Here is a 7,240-nt window from a genome sequence, read left to right as displayed (position 1 = left end):
AGGAAAATTTAAATTGCAGGCGAGTCCAGTAAAGTAGAGAGGAAGATTGAATTCTTATTTTGTGAGAATGAGCAAGATTTTTCTTTCAAGATATCAGATCAAGTACATGTATTGGGAGTAAGTTTTTAGACTTGTCTTTCAACCTCCTTGAAGCCACTCAGATAGTAGCTGCTCGAGTTGAAATAAGCAAACGTGTGTTTTCTCGCTCAACTGATTTAATGCGACTCCTCAGAGGAACGCCGCGACTTAGGGAATAATAACAGCGAAAACTAGGATCAGAATAATCGAAAGAATTATACAGACTGTTGCGTTACTAATAACTCGTATTTCTATACACATTGCACACACACACACACACATACACATACACATACATACACACACACACAAAAATCAGGTTCTGGCGAAAAGAAAAAAGAAAACTTCATTTCATTAGTTCGATTAGTGCTACTAGATGGTGCAGCTACGAGAACCATTTTCAACAGTCTTGCCGATTTTGAAGACTTTTATTTGATACAGCTGCCATACATAGATATTTAAAGAATTAAGCGTTTTCAAATTTCAAGAAAGAAGGGGGGAATGCTGCCTCACCTCCAAAGGTGTTGCCATTTCAAGAAACAAACTATGCCAGGAAATCGCATTTGAAAAATATCCCACAACAAGGTCCACGATAATTAATCCTACATGTTTTATTATCACTTGCGTGAAGAAAACGAAAAACGAAATGGCCTTGCTTAGTTTCCAAAAATAGATACTACTAGACTTATTGGTCATTTATGTTCTACCAATCACACTCTTTGTTTCAAACAACTTAAGGTTTTCGCCTCATTCATAAAAATACTATTTTTGCTATAATTACGTGTGCGTGTGCGTATATATACATACATACATACATACATACATACATACATACATATATATATATATATATATATATATATATACTTTGCTGGATATCTGCTTTGCCGTTCTTACCGCCTACTTCAAGTGCAGCTTCCTTTATTACGTCACTGAACTGTTTGGTAATTTGGTCAATATTGACATGGTGAATGTCTGTTTTGGATGTTAAGGCACTGTCATTCTGGTTTTCAAGTTAACTGTGTTCCTTTCCCTTCTGAGGCGTAATTTAACTTCGCCTCTGACCATTCTATGGTCGCTTGCAACATTTACTTTATTAAAAACTACCACTTTTTTTTAGCGCCTAGATGAAATTCTGAAGTGAATTTCGATTTCGTTGTCAAAAGGCGACTTCCATGTCCACTTCCGCTCTAGTTTCTTTCCGAAGATTGTATTTATGATATCGATTACTAAAATCGACTAGAATTTGTCTCATCTCATCCCTAGTACCTATTTCTTGATTCCAAACTATAATCATTTTACCTATTTTGGCATTAGAATATCCAATAATTATTGTGAAATGGGTTTTTACTCTCTCTCTTAGAAGCTATCTATTTCTTCTTCATGTGTGTGTGTATGTGTATGTTATATATATATATATATATATATATATATATATATATATATATATTGATGTGTATATATAGATATATATACATATATATTTATACATATCTAAATATATCTATATATATATATCAATATGAATACTAATATATATATATATATTAATATATATATCAATATATATATATCAATATATATTAATATAGATATCAATATATATTGATATATATATATCAATATATATAAAAATTCATATACATTTATATATATATCAATATATATATATAAATTCATATACATTTATATATATATTAATATATACATATATATCAATACGTATATACTAACCCAACCGCCACGGATTTATGTTTTGCCCCCTGTATTTTTTTGTGAATTTTGTTATATACAGATGGTTCCACATGTGCTCAGCCACCAAGGAGTCTATCAGTAGACCCTAGTTACCGATACTGATTTCCTTGAATTGTCGGGAAACTGTGCTTCTCTATTTAATACAGTTGATATCGATACTGCTATTATTGTTATTGATGTTATGATTATTAAATTGTTATTAAAATCTTGGTAACATTTAAGACAATTAAATAATGCAAAAGACCCTTTCCAAAAGTCAAGGAAAAGGGTAAACAGGTGAGAAAGGTATAACTAATAATAAGTTAAGTCACTGATTCCTCGGTGACTAAGCCATCTATGTGTAAATACAATAAATAACCTTGTATTACAGTGGACATGGAATATGCCATATGGGGCGATTGGGTTAATCCATTCCGGACGGGCATGTTACGTACGTCCATGCCGTGCCTACTGTGAGTTTAGTTGTTTAATTATTTTTACACATAGATGGCTACACTTGTACTAAGTCTCCAATGAGCCAATTACGAGTACTACCTGTCTCGCCCGCTCACCCTTTTCTTTAATTTACGAAAATATTTTACGTTATCTTAATTTGCTATTACTAATGTTTATAACATTATAATAATTATAATGTTTATAAAAAAATAACACCATCGGTATTCATAGCACTAGTAAAAAATACATGTTCCCGCCAATTCAAGGAAAGCTGAAATCAGGTAGAGACAATTCACAAAAAAAAAAAAAAAAAGAGCACAGCAATTTCCCTATTTTTTATTCAATTTCCCCGGCGGAAATGGGTTAATATATATACCAATATATATCTCTATATATATCAATAAATATTTTTTTTATGTCAATATATATATGCATATATATTTATATGTATGCATATCAAAAAAACATATCAATATATCATATCAAGATTTACATATGCATATATATCAATATACATACATATATTAATATATATATCAACATATACATACATACATCTATATAAATATATATATAATGATATATATATATCAATATATATATCAACATATATGCATATCAATAAACATATATACGTATATGTCAATAAACATATATCAATATATATATATATATATATTATATACATATATCAATATATATATCATATACATATATCAATATATATATATATTTAGATATACATATGTATGTCAATATATGTATATATATTTCTTATACATATATTTTTATATAAGTATATTATGGATATATATAAATATATATACACATATATAGTATATATATAGATATATCAATATATATATATAATTTAGATACACATATATGCATATGTGTATATATATTACATATACATTCATATAAGTATATGTATATTGTTTATATATACACATATACATGAATATACATACATATTGTATGAATATATATACATATAAGTAAATATGTACATATATATATGCATACACGTACATATATACGAATATATGTATGTGTATACATGTCCAGTTGCGGAATTATATTTCAGTACACATGCTGGGCCCCACTTTTGTACATCCGGCAACCACCTCGAGGTAAACAGCGTAAATAGTATTTAATAGAATGAGGCGAAAACCCTAGGTTGTTTGTAACAAAGAGCGTGACTGACTGATTATAAATAGCCAATAAGTGTGTTGATATCTATTTTTAGAAACGAAATAAGCTGTTTGATATTTCGTTTTTTTTTTCTTCAAATAAGTGGCTGCAAAACATGCAGTAATAATTATCATTGGCTCACTTCCATAGGTGTTTCCATTTCAGTAATCAAATAATTCCAAGAAATCGTGCATGAAAAAAATACTCTTTAAAGTCAGCGATATCTAATACATTTCATATAACAAGAAAATATAAACTTATCAAGTCAAGTCAAGTCACTCCCATAGTCATAGGACCGTTGGGGTACTTTGACGCGTTCACCTCGTAACTCCAAGGTGGAAAGAGATGGAGGAAACTTATCAAGAGAATATATAAACTTTGACTTTCTAATGAAGATAAGTATGCAAATTTCATCACACCTACACATATACTGTGGATAGACATGAATTGACAAACGAGACTAAAAATTACAAATATGACAGACAAAAGTATGGAGCCACATATACCTACTCCCTCGGGATAGCTGAAAACATTTAAGATATTAGATATCACAGACCATCCTTAATGGAAGTAAGATTATTTCCCTTCCTTCAAACCAACTTGTAGTTGCTCGAGTTGAAACAAGCTACCGTGCATTCACTTGCTCAGCTGTTCGAATCTGGATGCGTCTCCATAGAAACGCCATGGCTTATGGAATATTAAGAGAGAAAACCATTATAAGAATTTGGCACAAGATATAGTGCAATCGTGATGAACAAAACGAATCATACATATTTTTTTAACTCATCAAGTTACTCATCCCCATACCCATACTGCGGTTTTGCGTTCATGTAATGTTCTATAATGGAGAATATAACGTAGCATGTTTTCTGTTTATTGAAAAAGTGTTTTGTTTCAGTGAAAAGAAAAGTCTCACTTCATTAGTTTGATCAGCTGCTACTAGATGGTGCAGCTTCGGGGAGCACTTGCTAACTTCTCAGCGAATTTGCAGATTTCTATCTGATTTAGCTTTCATACATAGATGTTTGAAGTATGAGGCGTTTTCTATATTCAAGAAATATGCAAATATCATTGTTAATTGTTCTATTCAAATAGAGGCGGAATGCTGCCTTACCTCCACAGGAGTTGTCATTTCGATAAAAAATTTAAATAAGTCGCATTTGAAAAACATTCCACTACAAGTCCAACGTCAATTATTACTGCATATTTTGCAACCACATTTTTTGAAAAAAAAAAAAAAAATCAAATGGCTTATTTCGTTTGTAGAATAGATATTGTCACACTTACTGGCTATTTATATCCTACCAATCACTGTACATATACAACGGTGCATATACATATATCATGTACAAATGTATATGCATATATATATATCTCAACAGCCATTTATTCCATTGCAGAACGTGGGCCTCCCTCAATTTACTAATGAGAGGTTATTTGGCAGTGTCTCCCTTACCTGATTGGATGCCCTTCCTAAACAACCGCGGTTGGTCGAAATAACACTTGTGCCACGGCGGCGACTTCCCCTACGACACCTGCGTTTGACTTCTCAAGGCGATATGTTGTTTTCTACCCGTGAGATCCGACTCGAGCCAGAAATCAGAGCGCAGGCATTTATACGAACACGAACATATATATACATAAAGATGTACACATCTACATATACATATATAAATATATATACACACATATATGTATATGTGCATGTATATATATACAAAATTATGGATATATATAAATATATATACAAAGTTATATATATACATATATACACATATATTTATATAATTTATATATGTGTGTACACATGTACATATAAATTATATATACATACACATTTGTGCTATCACCGATGCGGTATATGACGAACTACTTGTATTTGACGAGGTCTTTATACTTGGGTGGCTGACCCATGATCCTTACCCAGGGGAGTAGTTGTTTAGATAATCATTGTTTGTGGTCCTCAATGCACATACTTACATACACTCATATATATATATATATATATATATATATATATGCATGTATACACATGTATTCATATATTCATGCATATATACACATATATACATATATATATGCATATATATATACACATTATATACATATATGAGTATAAATATATGCATATATACATACACATGTATATATACATATATATGTATGTGTACATATCTGTTCGCAAACTAAAACTGAAAGAAGTGTTCTACGCCAAATTCATATGCGGCTGTGATCGAGCTGGCTACGAGATGTCTGTCGGCCCCCATGGCTCAGGAGCTGATCCCAGCAATGAGAACAGCCTCCTACTCCAGGACTTTTTAAAGTACCAAAGAATGAGGATTTCTGGCTCCTAGTATCAGCGCTCCAACCCGCATCGCTGGACATGGTATAGCGATACAGGAACTGTGGCCAAGGAGATCGACCACATACTTGTCAGCACTCAATGGAAGATTCTTCAGAATTGTAGGGTTTACCGGAATGCCGAGTTCTGTGGCACTGGTAGAGGCTCACCCTTGGGTCAACTTCAAAACTCTTTGTCCCTCCAGTGACCACTCCAGGTAGTTTCACTTTGACAGACAGAAAGGACTAGTGTGCCAGTGGGTTCGCCACAGCAGTCTCTGATCGATTCACACAACTTTAAAACCTTTACAGACCTAGTTGCTCTCTGGGAATCCTTCAAGCGTGAAACACTCGAAGCAGCGCAGGAGTCCATTGGCGTACGCCCAAGGCAGAATTTCACCTACCTGGAGACATTGGAGGCCAATGAAGTGCGTTGCATGGCTTGGGTGATGGGCAATCAGGACTTCCGCCGTTCCTTAGTGCATTGGGTTCGGACACTGCTGAGAAGGGACAAGGAACAGTTCATCAGGAATCTTGCTGAGGATGTTAAAGGCCATTTCTTGGTAAATGACCTTCGCCCTGCTTACCAAGACCTGAGAAGGCTGAACTCTAAGCCCTCCTCGCAGATGACTGCAGTCTGCTCAGTGGATGGACAAATCATCTCGGATCATGTTGGGGTTCGTGAACGTTAGGCTGAGTATTTTGAGCAGCTGTACCAGGTAGACCTTCCAACTGTTAGCTTGGATGCAAATGGTGTTAAAGTACCTGTGCCAGACCCACCCATCAGTGAGGAACCTCCTACCCTAACTGAGGTTAGGATGGAGATTTCCAAGCTGAAGTGTGGGAAAGCCACAGGCATATGTAATATCCCTGCTGAATTGCTAAAGGCTGGGGGTGAACCTATGAAATGGGGCTTGCATGCAGTCTTGACTGCCATCTTCCCCCTGACCTGATGAGAGGTATGGTCATCCCTCTCTGGAAGGGAAAAGGGGATTGTTGGGACTGTAGCAAGGTTTTCGCCCACATTCTTCTGGAATGGATCCGCGACCACCTATTAAGGCACTAGAGACTGGAGCAATCTGGATTCACTCCTGGCAAGTCCACAATAGACCGTATCCTAGCGCTTCAAGTAATTGTGGAATGCCGTTGTGAGTTCGGTCATAGGTTGCTTGCCTACATTGACCTCAAGAAGGCATTTGACTCGTTGCATCATGAATCGCTATGGGAGATTCAGAGACTTAGGGGAATTCCAACATGGATTATTGGACTAATAGCAAGCCAATATACCGGTACTGAAAGTGCTGTAAAGTGTGGTGGGGGCCTGTCGAACTTCTTCCCTGTCAATTCAGGGGTGAGGCAAGGATGTGTCCTTGAACCAACACTTTTCAACACCTGCATGGACTGGATAATGGGCAGAGCTACTATCCAAAGTCAGTGT

This window comes from Penaeus chinensis, chromosome 28, assembly GCF_019202785.1.
Source record: "Penaeus chinensis breed Huanghai No. 1 chromosome 28, ASM1920278v2, whole genome shotgun sequence".
Taxonomy (NCBI): domain Eukaryota; kingdom Metazoa; phylum Arthropoda; class Malacostraca; order Decapoda; family Penaeidae; genus Penaeus; species Penaeus chinensis.
The sequence above is the reverse complement of the archived record's forward strand: the minus strand, read 5'-3'. Positions refer to the sequence as shown.